Here is a 14,410-nt window from a genome sequence, read left to right as displayed (position 1 = left end):
CACGTGGGTTCTCATAGAGAGTGGATAGTGAAGCAGAAGGGGTGGGGCTGAAAAATATGATTTCTAATAATTTAGAAAAAATAATGAACACACATCTAAAATCATTAATGGATAGTAGGATTGATCAGAAAAATGAAGCATTTATCATTGTGATCATGATAAAAATATATAAATTAAAATTAATTTTACGGAAACTAAATATTGGTAATTTTGTTGTGTTTGTGGAAAATGATAATTTACATGAAAACAATATATTAATAATATATATTTTTTATTTTATAAAATAAAAATTGAAAACCTAAGATATATGCTTATAATTATTTAAAAATCAACTTTGATTCAAATTTATGTAGGAACTTTTAAAATAGTCGCTTAAATACTAATTGAACGAATTTACATATGTAGTATTTTAAGTATCTACATGTAAGTATCTTGCTATTATGGTAAAAATGAGTTACATGGCTTATACTAAAAAAAGAAGAAAGTAAAATACATTGTCATTTTCCGATAATTTGCTCATAGAATAAACAAGCATGATATGATTTATAATGCCTAGATCTTTGAATCAATTGACATGAACATCACATCAAAGACTAACCGAATACATATTTACATCATTTGAAGGTAAAAGAATGCAAAATATGGAAAAACATTACGACATTTGAGAAGAATAAACATATTACAAAACTTACTTAACATATTGTAAATAGAACAAACAAAGGCTAACCAAGCAACCTTTATAATTTTTTTGTTTTAAAAAAGACCATTGAATATTTGACTACGAATGGCAACGATTAGTACCCTCCCCATGAGTTAAGTGAATTCCACCTCCAACCCCTCTGACTTCTCTTTGGCAGCCTTGTTTCCAACAACATGTTTATTACAACTCAGGTTATTGATATAAACCATTCCCTTTTAAGCCTGAAAAGAATGATAATATTAGAGCACCATGTATCTCCTTTTAAGCCAAGAGTTACATGCAATTAATGGTCTATGCATTCCATCATCACCTCTCCGTAAGTCTTGGAATGTGTCACCATTCTTCACCTGTTTCAAGAAAAACCAAAATTACAATCATGAAATAAAAACACACAAAAAACTTGAAAACCACTAAGTAGATCAGTTAGAAAATGAATATCATACCCACATACATAGTCAATAAGAATGCATTGTAACAAAAGAAAAATTAAAAGAGAATAAATACATGTCATTTCAAAAAAAGGATAAAAACACTAATTACTTACTAAAACTTTAACAATAAGATAATTTACTCTATTTTATAAGTTAGGTCTTGTGAGTCCATATTTTAAATTTCCATTCCAGACCAACCATGATGTCAAGACTACAGTTGACCACCATTACCTCTACCGCTCTTACAAGGAACTCCAATTTCTATTGCATTTTTGTAAGATTACATCACTCAAGTCCAAGCATGAACATCACTCACCAACTGCAAAACCAAAAAAATCATATTCGTCAAAAATTAGTGAGGAACCAAAAAACTTATATTAGATTTGTAAAAACTCAAACAAGCTTTTGGTCACCATGTATACAGGTCACCTTTATCAAGTTAAACATATACAAGATTTATTAAAAGAAAAAGACATTACACTGACATGAGATAGATCAAATGGCCATTCGTCCATACATAACAAAACCCTCGTGATCTGCTTCTTTGATACCAGATCAAACTCCAAATACAACATGAGTTTGTCTCAAATCGAAAAATACATGAGTTCGTCTCAAACCAAAAAGAAAGAAAATAGGATATATTGTTAAACCCATGTATTTTTTTGCAATTAAACAAAAAGATGCTAAAAGAACTAAAGAAGAATGAAATGGGACAATCAAATAAAAATTTACCTGATTGTGTTATAATTGAATACATGAAGCAGTCTTAAAATCAAATCCGAAAAGCATAGTTGGCCTCATATTTAAATCCCTAAAATTAAACTTCATAAAATATTTCTCTTTCTACATAAACCAATGAGAATATCAAATGAACTTACCATCTGATTAAGACAAAACTTGTACAATTTAAAATTTGAAAGGCATAATTTTTTTTTATCAAAACTGTACAATCTTACACAAATGATTGAGGTTTAATATTAAAATCCGACATTCCTTGAGGAAAACTTATTTGTTTCTTTGTCCATAATAATTCTTTATTTCTCCAGTGGGTTTATAAAAATATCATAAATAGAGCACATATTACTGTGGATGCAAGGATGTGTAATACTTTTTCTAATAAAACTATATCCAATTTGGAGTTAAATAACTTGAAGCTCTACTCTTCATATATCTTTGAACTATACACCAAATACGTTGTGATGCGACCTTGGCTCCGACCACCGGCTCTCAGAGTGCTTGATGTCATTGGAAGGCTCTGCAAAGTCACAAAAAAGAAGACCGTCAGCCGTTTCTTGGGAGGAGATCCCAGGAAGACGCTATGACGGTTAAGTGAGTGGGAGATATATGTGATGAAAACTGAGAGAGATCACTTACTTCTCAAGGTAGGTCGGAGGCCCTTTTATACCAGGGATCCTTGCTGTTCCGTACGGGGAACAGGGACTGCAGTTCCGACAGGATCCGTTACTCTAATTGGCTAATCGTATCCCCTGTTTTGTCGGGGCCAACGATTGGCTCAGGTGTTAGTCCTCTAGGAATACTCTTTGTCACCTAGAGTCGTTGTATTTATCCTATAGCAGCGATGCTCTTGGTGAGACCGGACTTCTCGTGTGGGCGTTCCTCCCTGAGGGAACACTCAGGCGCTAGAACCTTTACTAAGGCATCCAGGCCGGGCTTGGCTGGCCTAGCTGAAGGATCCTTCGACCTGGGATCCTGGTCCTGGCATGCGCTAGGATGTGTGTCATCAAGTACCCTAGTCCAGTAGTCATAGTTTTTTCTAGTTAGTTATGATGTTTTGGACTTAATGGCTATGCACACGTGTTGGGAAGTCATTCGCTAATCGCTTCAATGTCGTGATGTGACCTCTTATCCCTTCTGCGGTTACGTTACTTGTCATGTTTTTGAAAAGTCTCGCCATCTGCCTTCTTTCTTATATCTGGGAGGAACTCTTCATCTTTCCCACTTTCTTTCTGCACTTTATCCTTCCTTTTCTTCTTTTTGGTGGTTTCTTGTTATGGAAACTCTAGCTAGTCTTCTTCCTACCGCTTATGAGTTTGACAATCTGCATGAGATGTATGGTTTGTCTCTGGCCGACGTGGTGGAGTTCCCATTCCCGGTGCCATGATCACTTCCCCTCCGATCGGGAAGATCAGTGTTTACTTCCAGGAGGAGCTCCTCCACCATAATGGTTGTAGCGTCAAAATGTTGATTCCTAATACGGTTCATAAAATGGTGGCCTTTGAATTGATATGTCGAGCCGACATCATCATCCCAGACTTCTTTGTCTTCAAAAACTTCTTTCGATTTTGAGCTACCGACGACAAGTACACATTTTCTGCTTATCGTGGGGTCACAGTCTTGTTCCGGACAGTAAGACACCAAAGAACTGGCATGAGAAATGGTTAAGGTTCAATCGGGAGTTGCGTGGTCAAGAGCCTTGTCGAGCGAACAACTTTTATGATGTTACTCCAAAGCTATTCCCCCACAACCAGGCCACTGCTGATTTATTGTAGACTCTTCAAGTAGATGTGAACGGGTTATGGGAGGTCTTGCTTTCCGGTGTTGGGATGAGCCCTAGTTGGTTTGCCCGTGGCGAGAGGCCGATCTTCTTCACTTTGTCTAATGGTAGTATTGTTATTCTCGTGATCTTCCTCCCCCCCTTTTTTGACATAATAACCGTTTGACCAGTTATCGCCTTCACAGGTATTGAATGTTCTGTTTCCATGATGTCGTCATTCGGAAATGGTACCCAAGGAAAGTTGGAGCACCGTGTGGTGGATTTGCACGAGACTCTTCCACCGCCTTGCCGCCTAAGCCAGCTGCCATCTACGGTGGCCCAACGTCTGGGGAGTTCTTCAACAACAGAAAGCGGGCCTTCCCCGGTCATTCCCTCGCACGTGATCCTAGTTGTCCGGATGGATGAGGGGCCTTCTAGTAAAGTGGTGGAGGATAGCAAGGATGGGATCGTGTCAAGTGTTCACCGCGCCATGGCAAAGCAGAAAGTTATCCAAGCAATGGGTGAACCCTCTCTTAGGGATGGTTCTGGCTTGATTGGGAGGCATGTTATGCAAAGGCGTGGATTTGAACATTTTATGTCTTCGATCTCTTTCGAACCTGGTGTTTTGGTGGTTATACCCGATGATGACGTTTAACAATCTGAGGGTTATGAAGGGGCGCCTAAGCAGCCTATCATGTCAGCAGCTATTGTATATGGGTTTCCTTCTACCCCCTTCTAACGAGTGGTGGGGCACAGGTTGCGCACCGTAAGCCTGTTCTTGTGCAGGGCTTACATGGACTTCCGGGCCCTGGTGTGCCCCTATTTGTCCTGGGGTGGGATCTTCGTACTAACTCTCGATTATCCGTTCGTGAAAATGCCTTAGAGTTTGCTCGTCATGATCTTCCTCCAACAAATGTTAGCGATATAGATGCTATTGGTGGCTCTACTCTATCTTAGAACATATCCTATCTAAGAAGCGATATAGATGCTATTGGTGGCTCTGCTCTATCTTCGTACTAACTATCTTAGAACATATACAACATTTGTGGAGGATGTTTGGTCATTGCTAGAGGCTCGTGTTGGCGTTTTGACCCAATCTAACAAGGGTTTGTTGATCCAGAACAAAAGTTTGGAACATGATCTTTCTGATCGTGATTGGGAGTTAGATGCGATACAGGTGGAGTTGGAATCGTTGCATGTAAATCATGATTGTTTGTTACATGTTGGTGTTGTTCGTCTGATGGATAAGCTCATTGAACATCTGGAGTTCATAGGTGGTGTCAACAGAATTTGTCACGTTGCATTCATTACAGGAGAGGAATCTGGGCATGCTGGTCTGAAAGCTTATATTGATGTTGGGACCTACGACCCAGAGGGTAGCGATTCCTTTTTGAGCCATACATCTAGTTTTGAGGATGCTCTATTGGCGTCTGTGAAAATGGATTACACTGAGATTCTTGGTTTGGGGCAATTGGATATCGTTGGTCTCGGGCTCCTGTGTGCTTTTGATGATGGTGATGATCCTATGGATGGTGTTGAACATTATGGTCATGCAATTGGTCTTGGTGCAGGTATGGGCGGCGGTGGTGATAGCAATGGTGCTGGTGGCGCTGGTGGAGGGGGTATTGAAGTTGGTGTTGGTGGGGATGATGGAGGCGATGGTGCTGGTGGAGGTGGTGTTGATGGAGGCAGTGATGGTGACGGTGACGTTGGTCATGATGATGGTGTTGGTGGAGATGGATTTGAAAATGATGTTGGTGGTGCTGGTGGAGGTAATCTTTGATATGGGCTCATTCCCTTGTGATGCCTTTCGGGGCGTGAAATATGGTTTACTGTTTGTATTGCTTATTTTCCTTAGTTTTCGCTAGGCCCTGCATGGCCCGTGTTTTGCTAAATATAATGGAACAGGCATGTCTTAGTACTTTGTGTTAATGTTTATATGTGTATATGTGTGTCCTGGTTGCTGTATTATTATGATAGAATTTTCGATTCTTTGGCCTTTTCGAATTTGCGACGTTTCTGTGTGTGATATGCTCTAATGCATTGAGGTTTGATATGTTTGTCGTGCTCTAATGCATTGGTATGTTTGAGATGTATGTCTTGCTCTAATGAATTGGCATATTTGATATATGTACTTTGCTCTAATGAATAGTTATATTTGAGATGTGTGACATGCTCTAATGCATTGGTATATTTGATATATGTGCCATGCTCTAATGCACTGATGTATTTCGTGAAGGCACTAACGTTTATATTGTGTGTGGATACTCTGAGTATGCTGGTGGCATTTTAAAGTATGGATAAACTTAGTATCCTCTATATAATGCATTTTGATTTTGAATAATCACTTTTTTGATCAAACACACTAAGGTTTTCATCTTTGAGATACACAATATTTGCCGTTATCATGCTAAGATACTTGGCATTTCGACACGCTAAGGTTCCTATTCGGATCACAATGAGTGTCCGTTTGCTGCTCCGGGTGATCAATCCAGCCATAATTTACTTTACGATGTGTGCTACCCCTTCTGCGTAGGTCGTTTGCTCAGCGGTCGCTCGAGGCGTCTTCTAGAAATGGAATTTTTTTTCAAATGCATTGCGTTCCATTCCCTTTGGTATTGGCCGTCCCTCGCTCGTTTCAAGAGAGTAGGACCTATTGCGATGTATCTCGACCACATTGTATGGTCCTTCCCATGTTGCTCCTAACTTGCCACGCGGTTACGCATGACTGGCCTCGTTCTGCCGTAGGACATGGTCTCCTATTTAAAAAGCTTTTTCCTTTACCTACTAGTTGTAATATCCCTCCACGACCTTTTTGTATGCGGCTTGGCGCATGCTGGATTGTTCTCGACGCTCCTCTAGGAGATCCAAATTTTGTCTCAGGTCCTTGTAGTTTTCCTGGTCTAGGACGTGTATTGTTTGTATTGAGCCTATCATTGACTCTGCTGGTAGCATTCCTTCTGCATCGTATGCCAGACTGAATTGAGTTTCATTTGTGCTTGTACGATCCTGGGAGCTCATATGTCCAATTGCCTTTGGCTTTTCCAAGTTGCTTCTTGATTCCATTTACTAGTATCCGGTTGGACACTTCCATCCGCCTGTTCGCCTGAGGGTGTGCCACAGATGTAAACCTTTGTTCAATGCCCCTCTCTGAGCACCGGTCTTTAAATGCATTCTCGGCGAACTACAGGCCATTATCATTGATTAAGACTTTAGGTGTCCTGAACCCTGTGATCATGTTTTTCCATAAAAACTTGATCATCTGCCTTTCTGAGATACATGCCAACGGCTCTGCCTCTATCCACTTTATGAAATTATCCACAAGTATGACTAGGAATTTGATTCTACTGAGGCCTTAAGGGAATGGTCCTACGATGTCGATCCCCAATTGGTTGAACGGCCATGGGATGACAATGCTCGTTAGCGGTGCCAGGGGAACGCCCTGAACCGGGGATAAGGCTTGGCTCTCTACACATGTGCGAGTGATTTTAGTGGCATCTTCGTGGATGTCTGGCCAGGAGAGTCCCATTTGGAGTATCTTCTGTAACACCCGGTTTCGAGTGGCTTCATTATTCAGGGTTGTGGCCCGATCATCAGTTATCATAAGGCTTAGGGCCTTGGGGAAGAAACGATTTGGCCCTTTTTGGATGTGGGTGCTATAGTCTAAACGAACTGAGTGTTCGATGTTGTTTCGGAGCCCAAGGGTATAATCGTAATTTGTTAACTCGGTCCTTTATGAATTTTGGATTCTTGTTCGGGAAGTTTTGAGGTGAGGGTGAGTTGATAAAAGCATAGGGCTTCTCGTCACCTTTCCGTAGATATAAAGTTCGTTGGAAACATACTCAGGACGAAGGAGATAAGGCCAAGTGAAGTTCTGAGTCTAGGTGGGCCATCTAGTGCGCGGGGCGTACCGGGTTAAGTGATCGCTGGTGGTCCAAGAGTAAACCGGGCCTAGTAAGGGGTACGTGGGGCGTAGTCCCTTCAGCACCAAACCCTAATTTTTGGGGTTTTACCCTATATAAGCAACATATTGACCTTCCTCTGGTCATTTTGGGTCAGCCTCCAACCCTCTTATCGTTCATTGTTACCCTAGAATGCTTGGAGTGAGTGTTGAAGCTTGGAAGAGTGTTGGTGATGGTTTGTGCAAGAGAAGGAGAAGTTTGAAGACTCAATATTTGGAGAGGAGCTTAGAGATCCAGTATCTGCATCATCATTTCGTGACATTGAAGGTATAAAGCCTTGATCTTGTCTGCTCATTTCATAGATCTTCTCTTGGGGTTGTTTTTGGTCATTTTGGCCTCTTTGGTGGTCTTTGTGAGCTAAGGTTGTTTTATAGGTTTGATCTTTTGGATCTGGATGTTTTAGGAGACCCAAAGTCATAAAAATGTGATCTTTGTGGTTTATTTGCACTCATACATGTGTTAAAACCCTTCATTAAGCTCTTTTGAACTCTAGATTCCCATTAAGTAATTCATGCAAGTAAAGTTGCCTACTTGACGTGATAAGTCATCTATAGGAATCAAATCTGATAATTTAGAGCAAGGGCTTTAGTGATTAAGTGCTTTTTGGTGAAGTTAGGATTCAGAGGAGTATGTTGGGCGTACCCATTCGGTACCTTGCGCCTACTAGCCCCAAAGGGTGTACGTTGGGCGTACCAGCTGAGTACACGGGGCGTACTCGGTCAGGTTAGGTTTTATTGAATTTTTGACCTTTTGGACGTTTGGCCATTGACTATAAGTGGACTAGGGTTGACCATTGGATATTTTGGGCCTGCTTGGGATAGGTCCATTATGGTTTTGGGCCCAATTTGGATATTAGGGCTTTGGATGTTTATTTTTGGATTTTGGGCCGTTGGTCATCTAGCTTGGGCCTTGGCTTTGGGCAAGCTTGAGGAAGGGTCAAAAGGTATTTTACCTTAATTTTGATTCATAGTGTAAGTCAGGGGCTAGATATTGATGGGTTGTCATTGTGGTATTTTTGATAGCGCATGGATTTTAGCGAATCTGCAGTAAGAGATTATTCATGGGATCAGCTGTTGATGGGGTGTTGTCTTGATATTGGTTGTTGGGGGATCTGTCAGCTAGCAAACAGGGATCGTCTGTATGATTCGGCAGTATGAGGTGAGTTTTCCTCACTGTACTTACGGGTCGAAGGAACCAAGGCCAGCCCATTGGTTGGATAACCTGATATTGTTGATATGATGAGTATGAAATATATACGCATGATAGTCTTGATATGCTAGTCTCGTAGATCAGTAGGACTACCTGTGATTTTGTCTGCATGTGTACCCATATATGGTTGTTAGTTGACGGCATATTGTGTTTAGTTGAGGTTGTACTTCTTCGTGTTGTAGCCAACAAACCCTGGAGCATTTCAGATATGAGCTGAGGGTCGGGTAGGGCATGCCAAACTCATACTAAGGAGTCAGGTGCATTCTAGATACGCATTGAGGACTTGAGGGTATTGGAGCAATCCAGATATGAGCTGACGGTTGGGTAGAGCATGTCAGACTCATAATGTGGGCTCAGTAGCATTCCAGATACAAGTTGAGGACCGGTTGGTATGCCAGACTCGTACTGAGGGCTGAACATTGATATGCCAGTCCGATGACTGATTGGGTTGGGAGCAAGCTAGACATAAGCAGTAGGCCCCGAGGGTAAGCTAGACTTATGTTGTGGGGTCAAGAGCAGACCAGATATGAGTTGTGGGAGCGATAGGCAAGCCAGACTCATACGATGGGCTTAGCGGTAATCCATTCTTTTAGTTGTGTACCAAGTACATGTTGTTGTTGTATATGTGCAATTTGTTGTGTGTTGGTACTTTGGGGGAACTCGCTAAGCTTTGTGCTTACAGTTTTGTTTATGGTTTCAGGTTCTTCAGATGATTCATTGCAAGGCGAAGGCGTGGCCATACACATCCTCAGTTTTACAACGGATAGGGTCTTTGGAGAGTCTGATTTTATATCATATTTTGGAGACAATGTTTTTATAAACCCTTTTACCAGTAAACGGGTTGTTTTCAAAACTTTAAATTTGTTGAAATTCCTAGAATGTTACAAGTTGGTATCAGAGCCTTGGTTTGAGTGTATTGGAGGAACACTCGTGTGAATCGAGTCTCAAACTAAGGAGAAAGGGTTTTAAAAATGATTTTCAAAGTAAGGATTTTAAAAATAACTTTCAAAGTTGCCTTCAAAATAACCAAAAGCGGATGTTATGTGTACGATCAAATGGAGCCATCAAGTTGACCCCAAATTACCAAACTGTTCTTTGATATTGTGATATGTTAGAAGAACATGCTAGTGATAGGCTACGGATCTTCCGGAATAGCATCGTAGAATTGTCTGATATATGATGCCTAATAGCCTAGGGTTCTTCCTTATATGAAATTGACATCATTACTGTTGTTGCTTAGTGTATGCATCATAGTTGTACATAATTAAGATTCTATAGCCTAAGAATGTTTGATTTGGCCTTATTTCCTGTTCTTGTTTGATGAAGGGCATAGGGTAGGATCAGATATTCGATTGTCTATAGGATCCAGTGTTATGTATGGCTAGCATACACGAGTGTTGCAGAGTTGTTGGAAGTTTCATGAGTTGGTGCAGTGTATAGCAGGTCAGCGTGAGGAATGATTAGACATTCTAGGGAGAGTGAGAGCATGGCGAAGGTGTACCCGTGGTGCGGGGAGTTTGAGATCAAGGATTTCGTATGAGGATCTGTCTGATTTTATTGCGTTTTAGTGCCAGTCGGTTTCTCTATTAGAATGTTTCTTACTTTGTGCTTTGTGGGACCCATGTTGATGAGAGTTAACCGTCAAATGAATACAATATGATTACAATCTATGAAGGCTAAATAATTTTAGAATGAAGGACTCAGACCTATTACATAGCTCTTGTTTAGTCCAACTGTTGTAGAGCTGAGTCCTTCAGTCGAAGGATTATTTAAGCTTGGTTGCATGTAGTTGTATTCGTGAAGTGGTTAGCTAGCGCTGGTGGGGGTTCTTCAGCAGCTGATAGCAAAGGGGGTGTGGATGAGTCCTAGGATAGCCTAGGCAGTATTTTGTGTGGTTGTTTCGCTGAGGAGTAGGTTTTAGGAGTATTTTATAAAAAGGACTTAGAAGACCCAAGATAATTCTTGAGGAAAGTATGGATATGTATGGAAGGTAGTTTTGGGCTCGTACAACTGGAAGCACAAGATCCATCCTCGAATCAAGGAAGGTTTCGGGGATTATAACGGCAGGTCGGGGAAGATAGCATGGTTGGATACCATGATTCCGGATAGTGTTTCTGTTCCTACCAATCTTTTGGTTGTGGTTGCTTAGGAATGCGGATGTTTCTGGTAAGTGTTTCGAGCCCCAATGGCATAATTAATTGTGGTTGTTTGGTGCAGACCTAGTGAGCTTTAGTTTGAGGCCTCAAAGGTTTTGCTCGAGGCCGGGTATTCGAGACGCGAAACTTAAGAAGGCGGACGATGATTATGATCGACTTGGGTTTTGCAGCTGGAAGTGGTATGGTTAATTGATGGATTGGAATGTCGTTATTTGTGGCAAAGGTTATGTTGTTTCAGTTTTTCCAAGTACGGAGAAGGAAGGAGCACGCTCGTAATTTACAGAGTTAGGAAGGGTAGTACCTTCTTAAGGTGGTTGAGTTATGATTTGGTTTCATCGCCAGTAGGTGCTAGTTCGAGCCCTAAGTGGGGAGAACCGGGATTCTTAGGTTGAGTATTTTAGCCGTTGAGGGATTTGCCAGTTCGTTGTTTGGATTGATGTTTTCGGATTAGGTTGGCAGATATTGATCGGTGGATCTTTTCTAGAAGTGGGTATGTTCAGTTCCATGCGAGTCTTGATTCTCTGGATTAAGTGTCAATGTGTCCTTGACCACTGGTCATGGGGTTCACCATTCAACGGAGGTTCTCTCAAAATTTTAATTGTGTCAGCCGAAATTCAGTGGTCAGGCCAATCTGTCATAAAGTTCAGTATGTTCTATGTTCCTTTGGTCTTCGGGTATGTTTACCCTCAATTGTGTAGTAGGAATTTGGTTCATAGCAGACTCAGGTTTTGGTAACCTTTAGGATAATCGTGGAAGTGTTCTCGAGCTAGTTGCGTAGTGGTGGAATCAATTCAATCTCAATCAAGTATTGGATATTGTTTCGGCCAATCATGAGGATGTTTTTTGTTATCGATTGAGGTGTTATTTCGCTTATCTCTGGTATTCCTTCTTTCTTTACATGGTTCTTTTGGGTTAGAGCCTTCGAGTTAGACCAAGAGTGCAACCGTTATCCTATTCTCGGGTCATGTGCGACCATGTTTTCGTAAGGATTTACTTTGGTAGCAGCATTGTTGTTCTCAGTTGGTGTTGTGAGGGATTTATTAGGTCCATTCTAGGCAAAGGAATGACGTGAGTATCTTTAGGCCTAGAGTGATGGGCGAATGATGCGATGGCGACAAGGTCGGTGTGATATCGGGAGTATTCCAGACATGGGATGAGGGCCAGGGAGGACATTCCAGACCTATGTTGAGGACCTTGCAGAGACATTCCAGTCATAGGCTGTGGGCATAGTGATCATGGTTGTTTATTTCTTCTGCTTGTGGGGCTAGCGGTGTTGTCGCGCTGATGGGAGTCGAGCGAGTCATAAATCTGTTGGTTGGATAAAGGGAGTAGTAGGGATATTGGGGAGTATCAGTTAGGTAACAGAAGGTCTCGGTAGGATGTATGCATTATAATTCTGGTTGTTCGCAAGCTGTTGTTAGGGTTTTGATTTTCAAGTTGGGAATTGGTTATGAAGTCGCAAGTCATAAAGTTCTTTATGGATTTCTTGAGTGGATGCCCAGGTGGGGGTACACCTGAGTTGGCAAGGGGTTGGATGTAACGCAAAAATTTTTGGTTTGATCATCTTTGCTCGTCAAAGCAGTGGTTGGTAATGGGGTAGGAGAGAGTCAACGGTTGTTAAGGTTTTAGTACGTCATATGGTTTGGTTTTGGGTGAAGTTCGCGATCGATATGTTTTGAGGATCATTTATGCATGTTTCTGGTAGATTCTCCAGTCAGGGACTGGGGGTAGTTTTAGGGAAGGGTCAACAAGAAGATAATATGAGTCGCCATTTCCGACTGGGCTTTTGGTGGAAACTCGCGTGGGAATCGTGAGTGTATCAGTGCAAGGTCTGTACTCAAAGAGATGTGGGTTAAGAAATCTATATGTCAAGGCATCAGTTGGAGGGTTCCGGATGTAGCTTATGTGTCTGTGCTCTGGGATGGTTCTACCTGTGTGAAGGTCGGGCAAGTGATAAGGTTTCACGATATTAGCAACAACGTATCGGTCCGTCAGTTAAGGAAATCAATATTTTGTATCTCATTATGTTCATGTAATTGTTATCATTAGTAGTTTAGTAGATAATTTGATGGATAAGTGTCATGGATTTAGCATTGGTTCAGTATGGGCGCTCTATCAAGGAGTCAGACCAATTCCAGACTTCAGGTTCAAGATAAAGTAGGTTGGGTTTCTACATGGGATTATGGATTCTACTTCTTCGGGTTGAAAAGTTCTACTGGGTTCAGTTGCCTTAGGAAGGTAATTGTATTTTCAAGGTTGTGGTTGTGTTCCTCAGGCTCTCGGGCATGCCAGGGATGATAAGGAATGATTTCGAGGATGAAATAGGATTTAACTGGGGGAGAGTTGTAACACCCGGTTTCAAATCGCTTCATTATTCATGTTGTGGCACGATCATCAGTTGTCATAAGGCTTAGGGCTTTGGGGAAGAAAGGATTTGGCCCTTTTTGGATGTGGGTGCAATAGTCTAAACGACCCGAGTGTTCAATGGTGTTTCGAAGCCCAAGGGTATAATCGTAACTTACTAACTCGATCCTTTATGAATTTTGGATTCTTGTTCGGGAAGTTTTAAGGCGAGGGTGTGTTATGAGTCTTGGTCGGCCATCGTCACCTTTCCGTGAATATAAAGTTCGTTGGAAACAGACTTAGGACGAAGGAGATAAGGTCAAGTGAAGTTTTGAGTCTTGGTGGGCCATCTAGTACGTGGGGCATACTGGATGTGTATGTGGGGCGTACCGTGTTAAGTGATCGCGGGTGATCCAATAGTACATCAATCGTACTAAGGGGTACACGAGGCGTACTCCCTTCATCACCTAACCCTAATTTTTGGGGTTATACCCTATATAAGCAACATATTAACCTTCCTTTGGTCATTTTGGGTCAGCCTCCACCCCTCTTATCATTCATTGTTACCCTAGAGTTTTTGGAGTGAGTGTTGAAGCTTGGAAAAGTCTTGGTGGTGGTTTATGCAAAAGAAGGAGAAGGTTGAAGACTCAATATTTGGAGAGGAGCTTAGAGATCCAGTATTTGCATAATCATTTCGTGACTTTGAAGGTAAAGCCTTGATCTTGTCCTCTCATTTCATAGATCTTTTCTTGGGGTTGTTTTTGGTCACTTTGGCCACTTTGGTGGTCCTTGTGAGCTAAGGTTGTTTCATAGGTTTGATCTTGTTGATCTGGATGTTTTAGGAGTCCCAATGGCATAAAAATGTGATCTTTATGGTTTATTTGGACTCATGCATGTGTTAAGACCCTTCATTAATCTCTTTTGAGCTCTAGAGTCCCATTAAGCCATGCATGCAAGTAAATTTGCCTTCTTTACGTGATAAGTCATCTATAGGAATCAGATTTGAGAGTTTTGAGCAAGGGCTGAAGTGATTAAGTGCTTTTTGGTGAAGTTAGGATTCAGAGGAGTACGTTGGGCGTACCCATCTGGTAAGTTGTGTGTACTGGCTCCAAAGG

The 14,410-nt window shown here is 41.5% G+C and overlaps 1 long non-coding RNA gene across 3 annotated transcripts; it reads right to left on the bottom strand.

Annotated features, from left to right (window-relative positions):
- Window positions 1–767: 767 nt before the first annotated feature.
- Window positions 768–1,736, bottom strand: LOC145156411 (uncharacterized). 3 transcript variants are annotated; one of them, XR_013736678.1, is made up of 4 exons: window positions 1,611–1,736; window positions 1,363–1,450; window positions 1,011–1,047; window positions 768–921 (listed from the first exon to the last, which is right to left on the bottom strand). It is a non-coding gene; the product is annotated as an uncharacterized LOC145156411 (long non-coding RNA). The 3 variants fall into 3 exon arrangements; XR_013736676.1 differs by having other exon boundaries at window positions 768–1,047; XR_013736677.1 differs by having other exon boundaries at window positions 768–1,047; window positions 1,617–1,736.
- Between the last annotated feature and the right edge of the window lie 12,674 nt (window positions 1,737–14,410).

This window comes from Lactuca virosa, chromosome 2, assembly GCF_052849685.1.
Source record: "Lactuca virosa cultivar CGN04683 chromosome 2, Lactuca_virosa_CGN04683_v6, whole genome shotgun sequence".
NCBI lineage: Eukaryota > Viridiplantae > Streptophyta > Magnoliopsida > Asterales > Asteraceae > Lactuca > Lactuca virosa.
Note: the sequence above shows the minus strand (reverse complement) of the source record. Positions and strands in the feature narration are given on the sequence as shown.